At 43.9% G+C, this 20,320-nt stretch overlaps 1 protein-coding gene across 1 annotated transcript in view; it reads right to left on the bottom strand.

The window, feature by feature from the left end:
* The window catches only part of LOC126249766 (uncharacterized), a 1,113,531-nt gene that overhangs the window by 360,642 nt on the left and 732,569 nt on the right, over window positions 1–20,320 (bottom strand).

Raw genomic sequence — 20,320 nt, 5'->3', positions numbered from 1 at the left:
TCATTTCTCCTTGAACCGCCACATCACTAACACAATGGAGTCCTCGAAGGTGTACTTTTAAGTTTTGGAAACAGATAAAAACCTGATGGGGTCAAGTCAGGACTGTATGGGGGATGATAGATGACAGGGAACCCAAGGCGACGGATTACTGAATATGTTGCAGGGTTAGTGTGTGGTCTGGTATTGTCTTGTTGAAGGTGGTCGAACTCATCGAATTCGAAACACGATAACAGCACACTTTCCCACACACCGACATAGTTACGTTACACACCGCAATCTTACACGCTACAATTAGGAGTCCTCTAGCGGCAGAGGGCTACAATTATGCAGACATGAAGAATAAGAATGTAGAATGTTAATAACATTTGTTTTATTTAAAAAGCTTTCAGAATTTTCACACAAAAATTTCGGAGGCATTACTTTTCAGGCGGCTGAAACTGCTATTCGGTGTATCCTAGCCATACACGCCGAACGACTTTATGTGACAAAATGGCAAGTAGTGCTTCGCATATCAGTCAATTCTAAGATCGAGGAAAGAAACGAACGTCATACACTCTCCAAGAAGACCCTGCCTAGTAAAACACTGTGTTATCCACACCACCCTTCTAGCTAATGACAGTTTTACCTATCCATTTGTAAAAAAGTACTCTTTAGGTATATTCAGGGACTGCGAAATGTCAAAATAATCCACAACCAATTGAAGAGGTATTTCACTCCTTTTTTTCCTTTCTAGTATAGGATTCGGATAAATAAGTGATCAGAGAACTCTGGGTAATAGGCTACTCTATTTATGAAAATGAAATAGTGTTATGTATATGAAAAATGAATGACCTTACAACCACTGGTTGATTGAATCTGAGATCTTACAGCGAAAGCCAAGATGACCACTAAAAACTCACATTAGGTATTAAATTAGAGAAAGTTGCTGTATGAAGTGGCTCCTTTATTTGCCACGGCAAATGAAATAGGTTGGCGTGTCACGTGACAGGTATGTTGCCAGACCTTATCTGTCTGTCGGCGTAGCAGCAGAGAGCAGCATTGACCGTATCGTGGCTGCCAGACGCACGGAAAATTCCACCCCAGAGATCATGCGATTTACTTTGAGATTCACTTGTCACCACGCCAAACGCATTATGTGAGTACTCAAAATTGGTAATGCTGTTGCTAGCAACGTGTTGACGGAAAGGGTCTCCATCGACTATTGCGAATTGTTCAGAGTGGGCAGTCGGTCTACAGCCCTTCAAATTACTCGCCAGTTTAATGCTGCACAACAAACTGCAAAGAGCCATACAACGGAGAACTACCACCTCGCTATGGAGACCAAAACCTCCGACTAACATGAGGAGATATCAGCTCACTGCATGTAAGGGAGGAGACAGATTTCATGGTCGCGAAGAATAGCGTCACTGGAACGTCGAAACATGGAGAAAAGACCATGGGTGATGAAGTGCGCCACATCTTTATACACGTCGATGACAGGGTACATCAAAATCCAGGAGAGAGAACGCACTCCGCTTGCGAAGAGGGCACCGAGGCAGATGGTGGAGGTAGTCTCGTGTGGAGGGACGTTTAAATGGAATTGAGTGTGACTTCTGATACGTTCGCAAATCCATGTTGCCAGTGAACGACACAAGAACTTAATGTCCGATCATGCGCACCACTGTGTTCGCTTACAACAGCCCGCACGTGGCCCGTACCTTCAGAAGAAATGCACCACTCTGTCGCTCTGGAATTATGTCAAAATGGTTTAAGACACATTCGACGGACATACAGTTCTTATGTCTAGCCTCAGCACCTGACCTCAATCCCCCTAGTACATCTGGGACTTCATTATGTGCGAGATGTGTGCGCGCATAAGAACCTCTTCGACCAGTCTCCGTGAGTTTTGAACATTAGGTGAGCAGCCGTGGATCAGTAGGGTTCTCAAACGCTTCTGGTTTCCTTGTGATATCCACGCCACAACGCATAGCCACTATCAGAAGGGAGGAAGGGCTTACTACACACACAACGGAAATGCCTCTAATTCCATTGCTCAAGAGCGCACAAGGATACATATAACGTAACGCACAACGAAAAATGCAATACTCTGCAATAAGACCTCAAATCTAGTGTTACTTAGAAAACCCTGCCGATATATAATAGAGCACAACGACAAATCCTATTAATGAATTAAGAATGAGTCGGGCTTTTTGATTGTGCACAAGTCACCATTTTGTTTTCTCAATTAAATATGTTTCACCACAGTTGTGGCGTCCGCAATGGTTTTTTTTTTCTTTTATTTTAAATTGTGCGTCTACTGCTATTTTTCTTTTATTTTTGTGTACTTGCAAAAAGGCGAACACATCGTTAATTCATTATTAGTTTCTGAAAGCAAACCCCAGTATGATGGAAATCCTATTTTTTGTGTTTCTGTGAACAACAATAAAGGCACTTGCTACAAATTTATACTATACATCACACAAAAAATACTCTTTAATGCTAAATATACGCTCGAATATTCAGACAGGCGATACTACTTTTATTAAAACATTTCGTATAATTTCTACAGGTTAGTAACTGCGGACAACAGTGAGCTATTGAATTAGCCATACTGTCTGGCACTGTGTAAAATGTTAGTATGGAAATGCACCTATTACCTTTCATGAAACGTACACTTGTGGTTATTATTTCACAACAACCACGTTTCTTTTCCAGCACCTTCAAGCGATTCACGTTAACAAATAGCACCAACACACATTTGGAATAGGATACCAGTTCAGAGTGAACATACGACACCTGAGTTAGAAAACGGCTTGCTCTTTTACTCCAGTGCGGTAACTTTCTACACAAATGCATTTAATACGAAGGGAAAGTATTCAACGGAATTAATAATAATAGTAGTAGTAGTAATAATAATAATAATAACAATAACACAGGCGTAAGGCAACCAGATAAACGGTGAGCATATAGTCATATAATCGTCAAAAATGCATTAACTTTGTAACTTAGTTGAAGTGTTTCCAATCACAGCGATACGTGGAGACCGGGATACATCGCACTGTCGAACGAAAAACTGCAGTCTGTAAACTGCTGCGAGCCGTGTACTGGTTATTTTCAGGGGCGAAAAATAATCATGTGTTAAATATTGTTTGTCTAATGTAATCTTTATGGTTTCGACTGTAGCGCGCCGAACGATTTGCACCCTGGAAATAGGTTCCTGGAACTTTCGAAGATGACCATCACGAGCTGTCAGTCATTTATCTTTCAGTGTCTACTTTAGTAAGAATTTTTTTCTACTTTGAGACAACATACGGAAGACAATATTAGTCACGTCTACTGAAAAAACTTCGACAACTTGGGTAGTTAGCTAGCCGGAAAAAATACTGCGTTCTTGGCCACTGGGAAAGAAACTCGTCGAAGTACGGCCAACCGCTAGCAGGCGGCTGGGAATGGTTTCCCCTTCACGGGACGTCCGGTGCTTTCTGCTACAGCCCGCGGCAGGCGGCCACGGCGTGCAACACCTCGTTAAGATCGAGGACGCGAGCAAAAAGCTCTGCTTCGGCCAAGAAATCGACCTTAGCCTTCAATGAGATACAAACCGTCCACTCAGTGGGACGATTACTTCCAAAACAACTGTTTACAGCAGAATAGGTATCCTGCACTCCTAAGGGAGTATTTACCTTCGAATCACACCAACAAACGAATATCTGCGAGTACGAGATCATGCACGTAATATTTTCTGCACATTTCGACAGCAGTACACTCTAAAACAAAAAAATCGAAGCACCACGAAAAAAATTGTCCGAATAGGACGGAAATCGGTGCATGTGATGTACATGTAGCCGGCCTCTGTAACCGAGCGGTTCTAAGCGCTTCAGTCCGGAACCGCGCGACCACTACGGTCGCAGGTTCGAATCCTGCCTCGGGCGTGGATGTGTGTGATCTACATCTACATGGATACTCTGCAAATCGCATTCAAGTGCCTGGCAGAGGGTTCATCGAACCACCTTCACAATTCTCTATTATTCTAATCTCGTATAGCGCGCGGAAAGAATGAACACCTATATCTTTCCATACATGCTCTGATTTTCCTTATTTTATCGTGGTGGTCGTTCCTCCCTAAGTAGGTCGGTGTCAACAAAATATTTTCGCATTCGGAGGAGAAAGTTGCTAATTGGAATTTCGTGAGAAGATTCCGTCGCAACGAAAAATGCCTTTCTTTTAATGATTTCCAGCCCAAATCCTGTATCATTTCTGTGACACTCTCTCCCAGATTTCGCGATAATAGAAAACGTGCTGCCTTTCTTTGAACTTTTTCGATGTACTCCGTCAGTCCTATCTGGTAAGGATCCCACACCGCGCAGCAGTCTTTTGAAAGAGGACGTACAAGCATAGTGTAGGCAGTCTCCTTAGTAGGTCTGTTACTTTTTCTAAGTGTCCTGCTAATAAAATGCTGTCTTTGGTTAGCCTTCCCCACAACATTTTCTGTGTGTTCCTTCCAATTTAAGTTGTTCATGATTGTAATACCTAGGTATTTAGTTGAATTTACGGCTTTTAGATTAGACTGATTTATTGTGTGATGTACTTAGGTTAGTTAGGTTTAAGCAGTTCTAAGCTCTAGGTACTGATGACCTCAGATGTTAAGTCCCATAGTGCTCAGAGCCATTTTAACCACTTTGATGTACATGTACAGGCAACCCAATGATTACAATTTGAGAAAAATTGGATGATTCAAGAGAAAGAGTTTCACAAATTGAGCAACTCAATTGCGCGTTGGCCCACTCTGGCCTTTATGCAAGCAGTTATTCGGCTTGACATTGATTTGTCCTCCTGAGGTTGTCGTGAAAAATTCTGTCCCACTGACGTGTTATATCCTCAAAAATCCGAGATGGCTGAAGAGCCCTACCCATAATACATCAAACGTTCTCATTTGTGGAGAGATCCGGCAACCTTGATGGCCATGGCAGGGTTTGGCAAGTACGAAGACAAGCAGTAGAAACTCTCGCAGTGCATGAGTGGGCATTATCTTGGTGGTGAAATGTAAGCTCAGAATGGCTTGCCATGGACGGCAACAAAACGGGAAGCAGAATATCGTCGACGTACCGCTACGCTGTAACGGTGCCATGAGTAACAACCAAAGGCGTCCTGCTACGAAAACAAATGGCATCCGATACGATCACATCTGGTTGTCAGTTCGTTTGACCGGCGACAGTCAGGTTGGCCACATGGGCTCAGTTCGAAATGGGGCTCATCAAGGAAGACAGTTCTACTGCAGTCAATGATATTCCAGACCCCGATGACCAAAACTGTAATCACTGTTTTGTCCGTACATGTATATGACATCTACCTGTTTCTGTCCCATTCGAATAATTCCTTCGTGATGTGTCTTTTTTTTTTTGTCTTAGAGTGTATTTAATTAATAGGTTAGTTGGCTGAAAACAACGACAACTGGAAAAAATACATCGCAAAGATGTTTCACGTAAACTAAAAAATGAAAACAGGGCGAGATGTGACACACGCTTGATAACGATATGAAATGATAGTTTTTTAAATGTACGTGACCGTTAATGACCGTGGACTGTTGCGGAATATACTGAAGGACAAGAAAGAGTGAAATACTTCTGCAATACATGACTGAAGACACATTAGAGAGAAGAAATCATTCTGATAAGAGGATTTCTATACATACAACTCCTACTGGAACGGGCAACCTAGCGAGGTGACGCAATAATTAAGACACTGAACACGGATTCGAGCGTTCGGTAGTTTAAACGCCTGACAGGCATCCTTATTTAGGTTATTTGTGTGTTCCCGGTGGCCAAACAGTACTAGGAGGAGATGTCAGTCAATGTGTAGAGTTTGGCTCTGCATTTCGCAAACAGAACAGCAGCCAGTCGTGAGGATGTTGGAAATCACCGAAGACAAGAGACAGAAGTACAGACTTCCTTGAGAAATCCCATGTATTGGGGAACTGCCAAGACCAAGATCTATTTCAGATACCTTGATTGGTTCCTACGCGACTTACGGTCTATTTTTTTAATGTGTGTCATTCTTTTTAGTCTACTTTATATAAAAGGTGAAAACTAACACCAGTTACAACAAAAATGTGTCTTAAAGTGAATAAACCGTATGATGGTAACGGCGCTATTTGTGTGTATTAACAGCATAACAAAAAGTGGTAGGTTGCTGTTATCTTCTCTGCAAGAATCAACCTATGTTATATATTCTCGTTTTATTTATTTCTACCCCTTTTTGACCTAGCAAGATTAGGGCCTTCAAACTATCCCTTACATCTAACCAGACTCAGTGAGTAAACGTTGCAATTTGTGTGGTATTTAAGTAATATACAATCATAATTATGGTCATAATTATAATAACAATATGACTATGTGGAATCTCAGAAATGTCAGTCTCATCAAGATTAAGTAATTTCTTCACTATTTTCTTTTCGAATGCGAGTACACACATCCAGCGGAAACGTGTGACAACATTACAGAAGGAATTAGTATGGAGAAGAAGTCGACAGATGTTATATGAAAAGAAAATCTTAATGACGTACATATATCGCAAAACATCCATGACTCAAATAAAATGAGTATCTTAGGTTTATTGTGACAATCTCTTTAATGATATACTCTGTAGGTTACTTCCGTAAAAGAATTATTTGTGTCGTCACCGAATAATGATCAACTACGTCATTCATGTGAGCGCTCCAGGTTTAAACAAAATAAACGAAAAGAAGGAAGAAGTAAAAACCAGCACACTGGCGACATTAGGAACACCACAGCGTGACACTGGTATCGTAGAATGAACGGCGGGAAACAGAGGAGAGCTACGCAAGCATCCGGAGGAAGACTTTCATAATGCTACGAAGCCAGGAAAGGGCTACACGCTTGCCACTCACGTGCAGTCAGAAGAGCGGACAGAAGCATTACTGCAGGAGGCCAGAGAACAATGTAGACAACCCACGGAAAGACACCTAGTCCATTTCATGGATGTTACTTTACACAGGACGGAACAACAGCAAAGTAAATTCTGTGGTAGCAGGCATTACGTGACACCGAAGACTAACGAAATCTAAGTTCAGAACGCATCGCAGGTGTCATTATAGACAACACGACCAAGGAATAAAATTTGCGAACTGCATACTAAGAACGAAAATAGTACCAACTAAGTAGCGTTTATGTAAAGGAATAACTAAGTTTCTCTTTCATAGTGGATTACAGACAAAGTATTGCACAGTTAGTCTTGCCAAGATTAACAAAAACAAAAGGGGGAAGGAGCTAAAAGCATATAATATTGGGACGGCATTATTTTCAGAAGATGAGAGGCAAATTACACAACGGAAAACTGGGAGGCTGGTGGGCAGTAATTGGACAGATTATTTATTATGGTTTATTATTACACAACGATAACAGTAAGCTGCCTCCTAAAAACGTGCATATGCAACAAACTGATCTTAAATTAAATAGACTTGCATGCAACAACTCTGAGAATGAAGTGTTTTACTAGAGACACGACCATCAAGAACAGGATATAATTCATGTCTATAGCTTTAATTTCATAAAACCTGCCTTGGAAAACACAGCATTTGAGCAAAGCGCGCATCTGTACGGTCATGCAAACATGATGGTGGCCAACTCACAGCTGCACACGATCCTCTTTTCTACAGCTAGACACAAACAGGCATTGTCTTAACAGTATGTCCCACATAAGCTAAAAAGGCCTCGATATGACAAAATCTTTTCTCGGCCACCAATCATACCGCTTACTGGTAATTCTCATTTAATTGCACCCAGTCGACGACGTACACGGACACTTGCTTTAACGTTTCCACTTTGTCTGACGACGCTTCACTATCTGAACTGACGCTTTCAGGTACACACGACAGGGCACTGCTGGGGTACGTCAACTTCGTGTCTCTGCTAATCTTCAGCAGTTACTGCTGGAACATTACTAAATATATCATCCCAGTTTTGATTCATTTGGGCCATTAGTTTTGAGTGATTAAAGTTTCACAATCGTTATTTTATACACCAATGGCGCGTCGACACACTTCAGGACGATTAGTGGTCGGTGAACGTGAACGTCGTGTGACTAGGGCCTCCCGTCGGGTAGACCTTGAGCCGGGTGCAAGTCCTTCGATTTGACGCCACTTCGGCGACTTGCGCGTCGATGGGGATGAAATGATGATGATTAGGACAACACAACACCCAGTCCCTGAGCGGAGGAAATCTCCGACCAAGCCAGGAATCGAACCCGGGCCCTTAGGACTGACATTCTGTTACGCTGATCACCCAGCTAGCGGACAGTGGTCGGTGACGGCTGGGCTGTTGGAGTTCACATCTTCCGTGTGCAACTGTGATGATCGAACGGGGTGGGGGGGGGGGGAGAAGAAATGTGGGTTGGTCACTGGACTCCTTATCGGAACCATTCTCGAACGTTTTCGTAGACGATGGGACAGTATCACACATCTCACTTCTTACTCTTCTACCTGCGAGGTAAAAAGATCAAATCCCCATCCGGTCATCTGGATGAAGGTCTTTTTTCCCTCGATTTCCTCTATAATACTGAAGATGAGGTGGGACTGTTCCGTAAGCAAGTTAATCGATCGCTTCTCCATGGGTATATTCACTTCCCGTCATGAGGTCGATGTCTGCAAGTCATTGAATCCTACCTTTCCTTCAATTACTACAGGTGGTTTCAGTTTACTTGTTCTATATAATTAACATTAACAACCAACCACTGCGAAGGTATTACTTACATAGAATTGTATTGTTAAGCCCCAAATAAATAAAAGAACTCCGAGAATTACACATCGTTTCGGGCTCTGACTGTTTCATACACGGCAGGAACATTAAATGTCTTCTGCGTCACATAAAACGCTTCACCTTCCAGATCAATAACGGCTATAGAACAAATCTTCCACTCTGCAGCGGAGTGTGTGTCGTTTTGGAAACGTCCTGGCAGAGTTCCGGTCTGTCACACAGTTTTAATCTGCCATGAATAACAGTTCAGTTTTGTTAAATAAATAGTGGAAATAATAGTGCCTGGTTCCTGTTATAACTAGAGTTAGAGATTACCTGTACTTTTCCAGAAGCACATAAAAAAAGAGACAAATCCTGTGAATAGTGAAATAACCAAGCAAAAATTAATGACTAGATAACGTTTTCTAAATAAACGGACCCTGCGAGACAGTCCACTAATACGACAAACACCAACTAATAGGATGCCAGTACCACGAGGGGCACATGAAAAAAAAAAGACATTTGGGAAAAAGTTTTCGCCTGAACGAACCTACAGGATTAATGTTTGAAATACTATATCGAGCAAAAGTCAGTGTTATGAGATGAAACTTAAAACAGCCCTATTTATTGGCGCCTCTCTCCTTTTAATAAATGCCTTCTCACAGCAACGTCGTTACCAAACTCTAATGGTTCTGGAACTGAGTGCTCATACTCCACGAGCTGTTAATAACGAGCCATAAATTCGGGTCGTATTAAGGTGATATTAATAAGTGAGAATTTGGATGAGGCATGGAGAGAGTCAGCAAAGGTCAGCTGAAGGAGGCCATAACTAGGAAGCGATGCGTCCGACGCACACTGCCACCCACTGTATCGACCTGCGGGGAAGGATAAATCTCGCACCAGTAGAAAAGGACGAAGGCCGCGGTCTGGCCCTAATGAGAGACGCGTAGCGATCGCCCGCGGAGGCGGCGGCGGCGGCGCCACGGGAAATGGATCGCGGTGGCGGTGGCCGGGTCGTTAACCTGGATCCTCAGCGGAGGCGTGACTGCGCCCACCAGGCCGTGTCGACGGCCTCGTCGTCATCGCCCGTGCACCAGCTGCGGCCCACTAAGCTGCCTGAGCGTGGCCGAGCCCCCGGCACTCGAGAGCACCGAGCCACGACCACGGGCTATAGACCCAGCAACAGGATGAGCTCGCGGAAGGAAATGTAAAAATACACTGCTCAAAAGAATTAGGGGAACATTACTTTGGCGTCTGCCATACTCCACTGAGCAATGATTGAGGATTCGATATGCCAACAAATTACAACTGTATCATTCAAAAATTAAGTACACAACGAAAATCTACACCCTCGTTCATTTACATGACATAAACAGAAATGTCCGACAGGTGTCGAAAACAAAGTGAAAACAATCATTCATCCCGTCCTCCTGGGTCCTTTTCAATGGACTCTGAGAGCTTCAATAACGTGCACGCCTTCCGTGAGCATTTATCACTGCCTGACATGGCACGCTCTATATAAGCCTACGGGGATCACCCCGTGGTATCTATCCCATTCTTAAATCAAATCCCTTGAGAGTTCTTGGAGAGTCTGTGGGAGAAAAGGACAACGATGAACACGTCTGTCGAGCTTGTCACACACGTGCTCGATGGGGTTTAGGTCGGGACTTACAGTTGGTCATTCTCAATGTCCAGAATTCGCAATACATCCCTTCTGACGCCCTTCATATGGATACTGGCATTAGAAGGAATTCAGGGCCACCGCCGGATGCAGTAGCCACCACACGGTCCAACAAGATCTGTTCGATGTGCTGCCTGGTGGTAGAGCGACCATGGACAATGACAGGATCCGTAGACTGTCAACACTGATGCCTCCCCACACCATCACAGAGCCTTGGAGGAATCTGTCGACTTTCTTGACAAAATTTGGTACATGCTGCTCACGACGGCGTCTACACACACAGACGTGACCGTCACCTTGCGTCAGAGGAAATCTGTACTCGTCTGTGAATAACACGTTTCGCCAGTGACGAAATTGGCAGTTGATATGGGAACGATAAAACTGAAGGCGAGCCGCGAGATGATGTAGTGTCAAGCCGGATACTCGTAACCTGTTGCTTACACTCTGACCTGGTACAACGGCTGCACTGGCCTTTCTGAGACCGTCTAGCAATGCTCTCTCGGTAGCCGTACGACGGCACGAGGCGGAGATGGTCAGGTAATGGGGTCGTAATGGGTGGGCAACTTTGCCCAACTCGCCTTGTGCGCTGACCTGACTCCCTGTAGCATGTCCACAATCTCTGGATGACAGATGGAGAAACATTAGCATCTGTAGCAACAATACAGAAAGTCCATCCTTCTTGAAGCAAACGGATTGTCCTTGCAGCTTGCACTGCATCAAGACAGGGCACTGCATGTGGCTAGTTAAATGCAACGTCCGCACAGACAGTTGCCGCCTATGTACCTCACTAGAGAGAAGTAGGACTTCAGTACTCATTTCCCTCTGAGGGGTCACCTGATACTGCAATAAGGCATAATTGGCGGTTGGCGAGTGAGTTTAGTTGTTCCATACATTGAAAGCGGAGACCTCAAGCTATGCAATAGGACCACAGGTACCTCCCTTATCAAAATAGATTTCACATACCGGACGCTGGTAGACATGTTCCCCAAATTCTTTTGAGCAGTGTACAAATCACGTGTCACTGTATCTTGAGGAGAGCACGAATCCTTCTGAAAAGAAATCTCAAGTTATTTGGCCCCACTGCTAAGTGCATTTAATTTCACATGTAGGCCCTGTAAAAAATAGTTATTGTTGAGATACGTACACTATACTGTCTGTTCTTGGTTAAACATTACTTTCTGAAATATCTATAACAATCTTCGGTTTGAATCACAACAAGCAGCAAATTATGGCGGAAATTTTCTCTCCACGTTGATCATGTGACACCCAGCTCGCTCGTTTCTCACATGACATCCTGAAAGCCACGGATCAAGCCTGCAGTATAATTTAACTTGTGAAAGGTATTTGAATCAGAACACCACATACGTCTATTACCGCCTATTACCGAAATTAAAACAAAAGTGAAAATCCAATGTAGCCTCGCGCAAATGTGTTGCAGAGTGTTTCTAGTATGTAGTTCGATCCCGTCACGTCGCACTTTTCAGTTCTGAGCACACACTGAGCACGTAAAGATAGCCAGAAGAACAGTGTCTCCCGCTAAGTGTGACGTGGCTGCTGTCATTCGATGTCTTCATGGTGAGTAGTTGCGCCTAATTTCATGGAGCCCGCATAACGTAACTGTCATGCGTGACAGAGAAATCCTTGTTCGTGATAATGCTCCGCCGCATCTTAAAGCTGCAACAAAGGCGTTCTCGCAGGGTTTTTGATGGGACGTGTTCCATCACCCACAATACAGCCCGCTCTTGGCTCTCTCTGATTTGCATCTCCTTGCTCACATGAAGTGCTGTCAATAAGGACAGCATTCTGGCACGGACGAGCTGCAGACCAGCGTACAGAATTGACGGAAAGCACAGAAGTCTGCCTTATATGACGAGGGTACATGAAACTTGGTGCAACGCTACGACAAATTTCTTACGTCGGAGTAGCGACTATGTACAGACGTTGACAATGAACACACTTCATAAACCACGATCGCGGCGTGTGAAGTGTGTTCATTTTCAACAATACCGATCGCCCCTCACAGCATGTGTACCTTACAAAATACACAGAAATACCTGGGACCTTTTAAACAATCAACCATGTCTTATGGTCGTATCGGATGTCAGGCCAAGGTTGTGAGTGGACTGAGGACGCAACAAGTTATCTTGGATTGACAGCTCTACCAACTGGGCTATCCAAGCCCGACTAACGAGTCATCCTTACAGGTTCACACTGCCAGTACCTCATCTCCTACATTCCAAACTCAAAGTTCTCCAGCATATTTTGCGGGACTAACGCGCCTGCAAGAGAGGATATTGCCGAGAAGTGGCTTAACCACAGCTTGGAGGGATGTAGAAGTAACTTCATGTGTGCTCCAGGGAAGCATGCTTGGACCGTTGTCGCTAATGTCGTATATTAATAATCTTGCAGACAATACTAACAATAACAAATTTTTCGAAGATGACGCAGTTATCTATTATGAACAACTGTCTGAAAAAATCTGCATAAATATTCAGTCAGATCTTAAAAAGGTTTTAAGGTAGTACAAAGACTGGCAAATTGCCTTAAATGTTCAGAAATGTAAAGTCGTTCATTTCTCCAGACGAACAAACCGAGTATCTGATGACTATAATATCACCGAGTCACAAATATAATAGGTCAACTCATACAATGCCCACGTGTAACAACTTGTGAAATAGAATTATCACATAGACTCAGTCGTGGATAAAACAGGTGATGGACTTCGGTTTACTGATAGACTACTAGGGAAATGCAATCAGTCTACAAAGGAGACTGCTTACATAACACTTGTGCGATCTGATTTAGAATATTGCTCAAGGGTATGGGATCCGTACAAAATAAGACTAAAAGGGGTATTTAACGTTTACAGAGAGGAACAGTACGAATAGTCACAAGTGTGTTTGACTTATGGGAGAGCACCGCTGATACGCTGAAAGAACTAAATAGGCAGGCGCCTAAATACGGACACAAAATACCCCGTGAAATCGTGAAAACAGGGCAAGACTAATTACAGCGGGCACATAATCTTTCTTCCCGCGCTCGATAAGTGAATGGAATGGGAAACGTCTCTAGTCACTCATACAATGAGAAGTACCCACCGCTAGTAACTTCACAGTGGTTTGCAGGCTATGGATGCAGATGTAGATATTTTTTCGTTATTTTTATTAATGCGAAGGGCGTAAACATCGCTTATCGACAAAAAAAAGGAGCTCAATTTGCCAAAGCGAACGGAAAAAATGGAATTACAAGAGGATAACAGCATCAATTTGATTCTGGCACGGTATGAACTGATCATTTATCACGGGCGACCATTTTGCTCCGGAAGGGGGCAATGTTTTCCAGCTGAAGGAGAAGAGAAGGAAACTTCCTGGCATATTAAAACTTTATGCCGGAAAATAAGGACTCTAGCCTGGGAGTTTTGCCGTTCGCGGGCAAGTCCTCTTCCAACTGAGCAGTCCGAGCACGTCTCACGACACATCCTCGCAGGATTTCTGCCGCCAGGACCTCATTCTCCTACCTCCCAAACTCCACAGTATACCTTGCGGATAGCACACCCGGAAGAAAGGATAATGCGGAGACATTACTTAACTACAGCCTGAGGGACTGTTTCTGGATTGAATTTTTGACTCTGCAGCGGAGTGTGCGCTGATATGAAACTTTCTGCCAAATTAAAACAGTATGCAGAATTTCTGTGAAGTATGGACGATAGGAGATGATGTACTGGCGGTGCGAGCTTGTGACGGAGAGTCGTTAGTCGTGCTTAGGTAGCTCAGATGGTACAGCACTTACCCGCGAAAGGAAAAGTTCAGGTTCGAGACCCAGTCCGGCACACAGTTTTAATCTACCAGCTAGTTTCAAATCAGCGCACAATTTGCTGCAGAATGATATACTCAGTCTGGAAAGGAAATAGGAAGATCAGGATTTAACGTGCTATCGACAGTGGAGTCAACATAGACGCAGTAGAGGTTCAGATTTGGAAAGGATGAGTAAGGAAATCGGCCGTTTCCAAGCTCACAAATAAGAGCACAGTTTCAGTTTCGCACTTGCTCTTCTGAATTCATCCCAACTTCAGTTCGAGTCCCACGATGACGTGAGCCTAACTTTCCCATGATAACGGACAAATAACGCAATTAACTCAACCAACCCTCAGGTTTGTAGCCCACCTGGGATTCCTAAGCTTTTTTTCTCAAATAGGAAACTATAGTTCGAAAATGTAGCTGTTTCTTATACTTACCTGATGCGAAATTTCTGATCTTTCCAATCTCTTACCTGAAAAAAAGAAAACAGTTGTTAGTTTTTTTTGCTGAAAAGCGTTAATGCGAAAACTTTAATTATAATACAACTATATACGTTCTCTTTGTGTCCCTCCGCGTCGCTATTTAGGAACTGGTAAAGGAAACATAAAAGAGTGTTACAAATGAAGGCTAGGAAAAGCACAACATCAGAATGAGTCATCAATTCTATATTTTTCAGTAGAAATCAATTCCATTAACAAACAGCTCGCGATGCGCCTTTTGTGAGAGATAGAGGAAAACGAGCAAGGAATTACGTCTTCTATAGACATAAAACGTATCACAGCTCTTCCTATTGTACTACTGTACTACCTTCGCGAAGTTTCCGCTAAATCCGGTCTGAACGTGGGAACAACCTAAAGTGTGGGAGGCTAAAGGAAACTTTTCTGACTTCTGCGGAATTTACAGCCTTGGTGGTGTTTGTTTTATGTACAAAATGGTTCAAATATCTCTAAGCACTATGGGACTTAACATCTGAGGTCATCAGTCCCCTAGACTTAGAACTACTTAAACCTAACTACCCTGGATTCGGACCTGCGACCGTAGCAACTGCGCGGTTCCGGACGGAAGCGCCTAGAACAGCTCGGCCACAGCGGCCGAGCTTTTATGTACATTAGGCCCTATGTCTAACTTTTCGTTTCCTAATGCTGGAGAAATCCACAGAGGCTATAACTACGTCGTTGGTTGATAACCGATCATGAATAAACTGTTCTTTCATGATTGTAATTTACTGTAACGTTCCCAATGCAACTGCTATGCGAAAAAATTCCACAGCGAATTTTTACGTATTTTTCAAGTCGTGTTGATTAATGAAAAAGTTGTCCACGGCATATGTCTACATTTTAAGTAAAATTTCCTGAATCTGGTTCAGTCAGTGTGTTATACGGCCCCAGAAATAAACTACGCTACTACGCTACCTGCAACGTTTCACCGGGGAGAGCGGCGCAGGATTTGCACAGCGAACGAGACGATCGCGGTCGTTCCACGTTTGTTACGTTTCGATGACTCGGGGGGCCAGGTCATGTTCGTCTTGCTCCTGCGCACCATCCTGCCGACTCGTAAGGTGCACTGGCTTCCTGAATTTTCCTGCCGTCCACAGGAAAGACAATAATTAAGTACCCACTGGCTCAGGATAACTGGCTCCCAACATAAACTCCGAGTCCCCGATATCCGCCTCCCCCCCCCCCCCCTCCGCGCCACCACCCCCTGCTAACAACTTCCCATTTTCTGTTCAGTTCTCATCACTGCTTAGGCTGAAGATGTTGAGATCAAAGAATTAAGTAAAACGTACATACTTAAATCATTATTTTTTATGATACACTTCAAAACATGAAAAACGCAGGCTACAAAGTCGCTCTGCTTGCTATGAACCCTGACAAACAAAACAATAGCCGCAAAATACATTGATGAGCCTAAATAATGCGATCACCGCCGACCGAGAGTGCCGCTGATGGCGTTGCGGGCACCTGACGGCCTAAGGTAAGTATGAAAGTGGAGCACAGATGAATGGGGGTATGTCCCTCCAACTCCATGTTAACCAGTTATCCTCCAGGTGGACCGTTTGCCTCCTCACGATACACCCCTCCAAAACAAAGGCAATAATTACAGGACTAACCACCCGAACTCTTCGTTCCATGATTTTATCTAACCACGTACAACCGGCCTATCCAGTTACCTAATGCACTAAAATATATAGGACTAACGCTCCACGAACAACGAATGCTCACCGACTAACAGTCCAGCAGGAACTCCACAATAGGCTACAACTAATAAACGGCCGAACATAAGAATTACACCTTTCCATTGTACTCCACACCTACAAAACACTGATCCAGCCTATGCTCTGCTACGGCAAATAACGCCACTTTTTCCCCTCTGATCACTAATCCTGATATAGTGCCACGCCTAACCACATCCCAACATCCCTACGTCTACACATGCTTCATATCCTATCCCAACGCAACTTCCGCCAATGCAATCTCTCCGTTAATGAATTCTGTCAATGAATCCTGTCAACTATTATAAGTAATCCGCACTTGTTCTATTCAACATCAGGATTCCCCCTTGCCTATTCTCCTGTCCACTTGATACTAAGGCCCTGCCCGCACATTAAACTCCTCCTCACTTACTGTCTTCCCACTATGCACTCTTCCGCTAAACTTGCGGGACTAGCGCTCCTGAACGAACGCATAATGCGGAAATAAGGCGTAAGTTAACCTGTGAAGAAGGGTCATGAGTGGTGCTTGGGTAGCTCAGCTGTTAGCGCATGAAAGAAATTTTCATTCTGCAGCGCAGTGTGCACTGATATGAAACTTCCTGGCAGATTAAAACTGTGTACTGGACCGAGGCTCCAACTGAGGACCTTAGCCTTTCGCGGACATGTGCTCTACCATCTGATCTACCCAAGTCGATTCACGACGCGTCGTGATAGCTTTACTTCCGCCAGTAGCTCGTCTCCTACCTTCCACACTTCTTCTGCGAAACGTGCGGGACTAGGTCTCCTGGACGAAAGCATACTGCGGAAATACGGCGGAAGTTAAGCTGTGAAGACGGGTCATGAGTGGTAGTTGGATAGCTCGGCTGTTAGCGCACTTGCCCGCCAAAGGCGAACTCCCGAGTTCGAGTCTCGGATCGGCACACAATTTTAATCTGCCAGCAAGTTACTTACCTTGATCTCCATAGATAATACCCAGTCCACATATGTATTAATAACCACACCCGACAACCCAAAAGAACAACGCCCCCCTCCCCCTGAAAAATCCCACTTTTTCTCATTTTTAGTGAAAGTGCACGGTTCCGCTTTAAAAGAAATATATATCTTCTGCAGCATGTTTTAAGTATGTATATTTTAAAATTTATTTATTATATTTATCGATAATAATCAAAACAAAGAATGTTGAAATTATGAAAACATCAAAGAAATTAATCTTTTTATAACTTTTAAAAAACTTTTCATTATTTCATTATACTTGTTTCGTCATTATGTATATTTTGAAGGTTTTGGCTGGAAAACGGAATGTTGTACAGCTGGCACCACATCCTCCGCCCATAGAGGACGAAGGGATATAATAATAATAATAATAATAATAATAATAATACGAAATGGAGAATCGTTGTAGCAGAGATACCGACCGCGAGTGGGGAAATCCACTAACAGAAGCCGCTTCGACGAAGTCCGGTGCCTGGGAACGAGTCTCTCTGGAACGGTGAAGCCTGTCGTCTGTTCACGTGCCTCTGCTGTAAGCACTTATGAAAAGTGACTGAAGGACGAATGTAGGACGTTGACCTAGTACAGCCAACAAAATGTATACTTCGATGACTGTAGCGTAAATTTGAAAGAGGGTATGTGAAGCGTCGCCTGGAAAACTGTGACACCACCATCGGACGATCTGTCTCGACTTCGTGCGGTAAGATTACGAGGAAGAATATTAACTGTGCCTTCCCTGTTGGATGTTCATAGGACGGTCAGTACGTGTTCATTTCACGAAAGAGGGCGTACTTCTTGCTTAACTATGCGATGCCTTGTAAACTGAGTTCTCTGGTGTGGGATGCCGGTAAACCTGAGCAGAATGTTCGCGACGGACCTCCTTAAGAGAACCCTGGTGTGGGAGGAGAGAGAGCTGGCGCGGGGTGACAGGCCAGGCCCCCGCCAGCATGGATCATAGAGCGGCATCGCGTTCATTAGGGCGGCAGCCCCCGGCAAATAAACAGCGGCGTGGCGCTTCATTACTCGCGCACAATCCCCTCACTGGCCGTGCCTCGTGGACAGCGGCGACGCAATTACTGCCGTGGGGTGAGGGCGGAGAATGGGGGGGGGGGGCTGGCAGGAGGGCGCGGCTCCATGGAAATTCATTATCGCCGCTGCTCTCCGCTCGCAACTCAAACAGGTTCATTACGCCGCGCTGCGCACCTGACTGACGAGACAAATCGCTGACGAGAGCCACCGGCTGTCGCAATGGCCGTGTATTGTTGCAAGTATCGTCGCCGAGGACAAACAGGCGCTGATGGCGCAGCAAAAAATGGCGCTGCGATTACCAATGGACGCCCGAACGAAACTCCACCGTGGCTGTAACAGTTACGTGCAGCAGAGAAATCGTTACTCGCACTTGTTATTTAATGCAGATGGTTCGTATTAACTTACAGTTAACAGTTTTACGGCAGCCTATAGCTTGTGCTTATACAGAAAATGCACAACCTACAAGACAGTAGGCGAGGGGTACTGGAATGTTGAAGGTTTACTATTGGCCTCGACAAATCGACATCATCTCATCTTCTCCCAGTTTCATCAGTTAGTGATAATTTTAAACATTAGCAAAAATTGCGAAAAATTATTAGGCATATCTATTTTAGTCTAGAATATGATGGAGTGTTTTCCAAAAGAAAATTCTTGCTAGTCATTGTGAAAATTAAATAAATAAATAAAAACTAGCGTTACAAAAAATATCCAAGAATTTTCATTTAGCTTTAGCCTGTGGGAAAAAAGAAACACTTATTTCGACGGAAAAAATATAAGAATGATCTCAAAGTTTATAGATGCTTGTGATACATATTTTATCCTGAAAACATGAAAGTAATCCAAATAAAATACCGTGAGAGGTCTGAATCTGTTTCGCCTGTGCTATATATATATATATATATATATATATATATATATATATATATATAGGGTGATCAAAAAGAACTTAATAAACGACGGAATAATTTAGATAGAGAGGTAAAAATTGACACACATGCTTGGAATGACATGGGGTTTTATTAGGGGAAAGAGAGAGAGAGAGAGAGAGAGAGAGAGAGAGAGAGAGGAGAAGAAGAAGAAGTTAAAGAAGAAAAAGATCACAAAATGTCCGACAGATAGCGCTGGACAGCAAAACGTCAGTGACTGCGCATGACAATCGTGTATAAAAGGAGCTGTAATGAGAATCAGATGCGCCAGCAGTCGAAGCATGTTGACGTTACGTGAAAAGGCGCTTTTAGTGAAGCTGTATTATCAGAATGGGGAATGTGCTAGTTCAGCGTTACGATCCTATCGCCACAGGAAGGGGATTCGAACGGGTAAAGGTCCGTTGAGAAATGCAGCTGTGGCGAGAATGATTTCGAAGTTCAAAGCCACGGGTTGTTAAGACGATAGACCTCGTAGTGGCCGACCGAGCACAAGGCGTAATGTTGCTGAGACAGTTGAAGAAGAAATGGAGACTGTAGCGGGTTCATCTATGCACGAGGAAGTCAGCGTTCGTGCAGTCGCACGTCGCACCAGCATTCCATACACTACTGTTTGGTTGGCACTTAGGCGTACCCTCCGATGCTATCCGTACAAAATCCATCGGCATCATGAACTGTTACCTGGCTCCCACGCCCGGGTTCCCGGGTTCGATTCCCGGCGGGGTCAGGGATTTTCTCTGCCTCGTGATGACTGGGTGTTGTGTGATGTCCTTAGGTTAGTTAGGTTTAAGTAGTTCTAAGTTCTAGGGGACTGATGACCATAGATGTTAAGTCCCATAGTGCTCAGAGCCATTTGAACCATGAACTGTTACCTGGCAATTTAGTGAAGCGGAGGGCATTTGCGGTGTGGGCGTTTCAAAAGATGACGGAAGATGACGATTGATTGAGTAACGTGTTGTGGA

The sequence above is a fragment of the Schistocerca nitens genome, chromosome 1 (assembly GCF_023898315.1).
Source record: "Schistocerca nitens isolate TAMUIC-IGC-003100 chromosome 1, iqSchNite1.1, whole genome shotgun sequence".
Lineage (NCBI taxonomy): Eukaryota > Metazoa > Arthropoda > Insecta > Orthoptera > Acrididae > Schistocerca > Schistocerca nitens.
The sequence above is the reverse complement of the archived record's forward strand: the minus strand, read 5'-3'. Positions and strand labels throughout refer to the sequence as shown.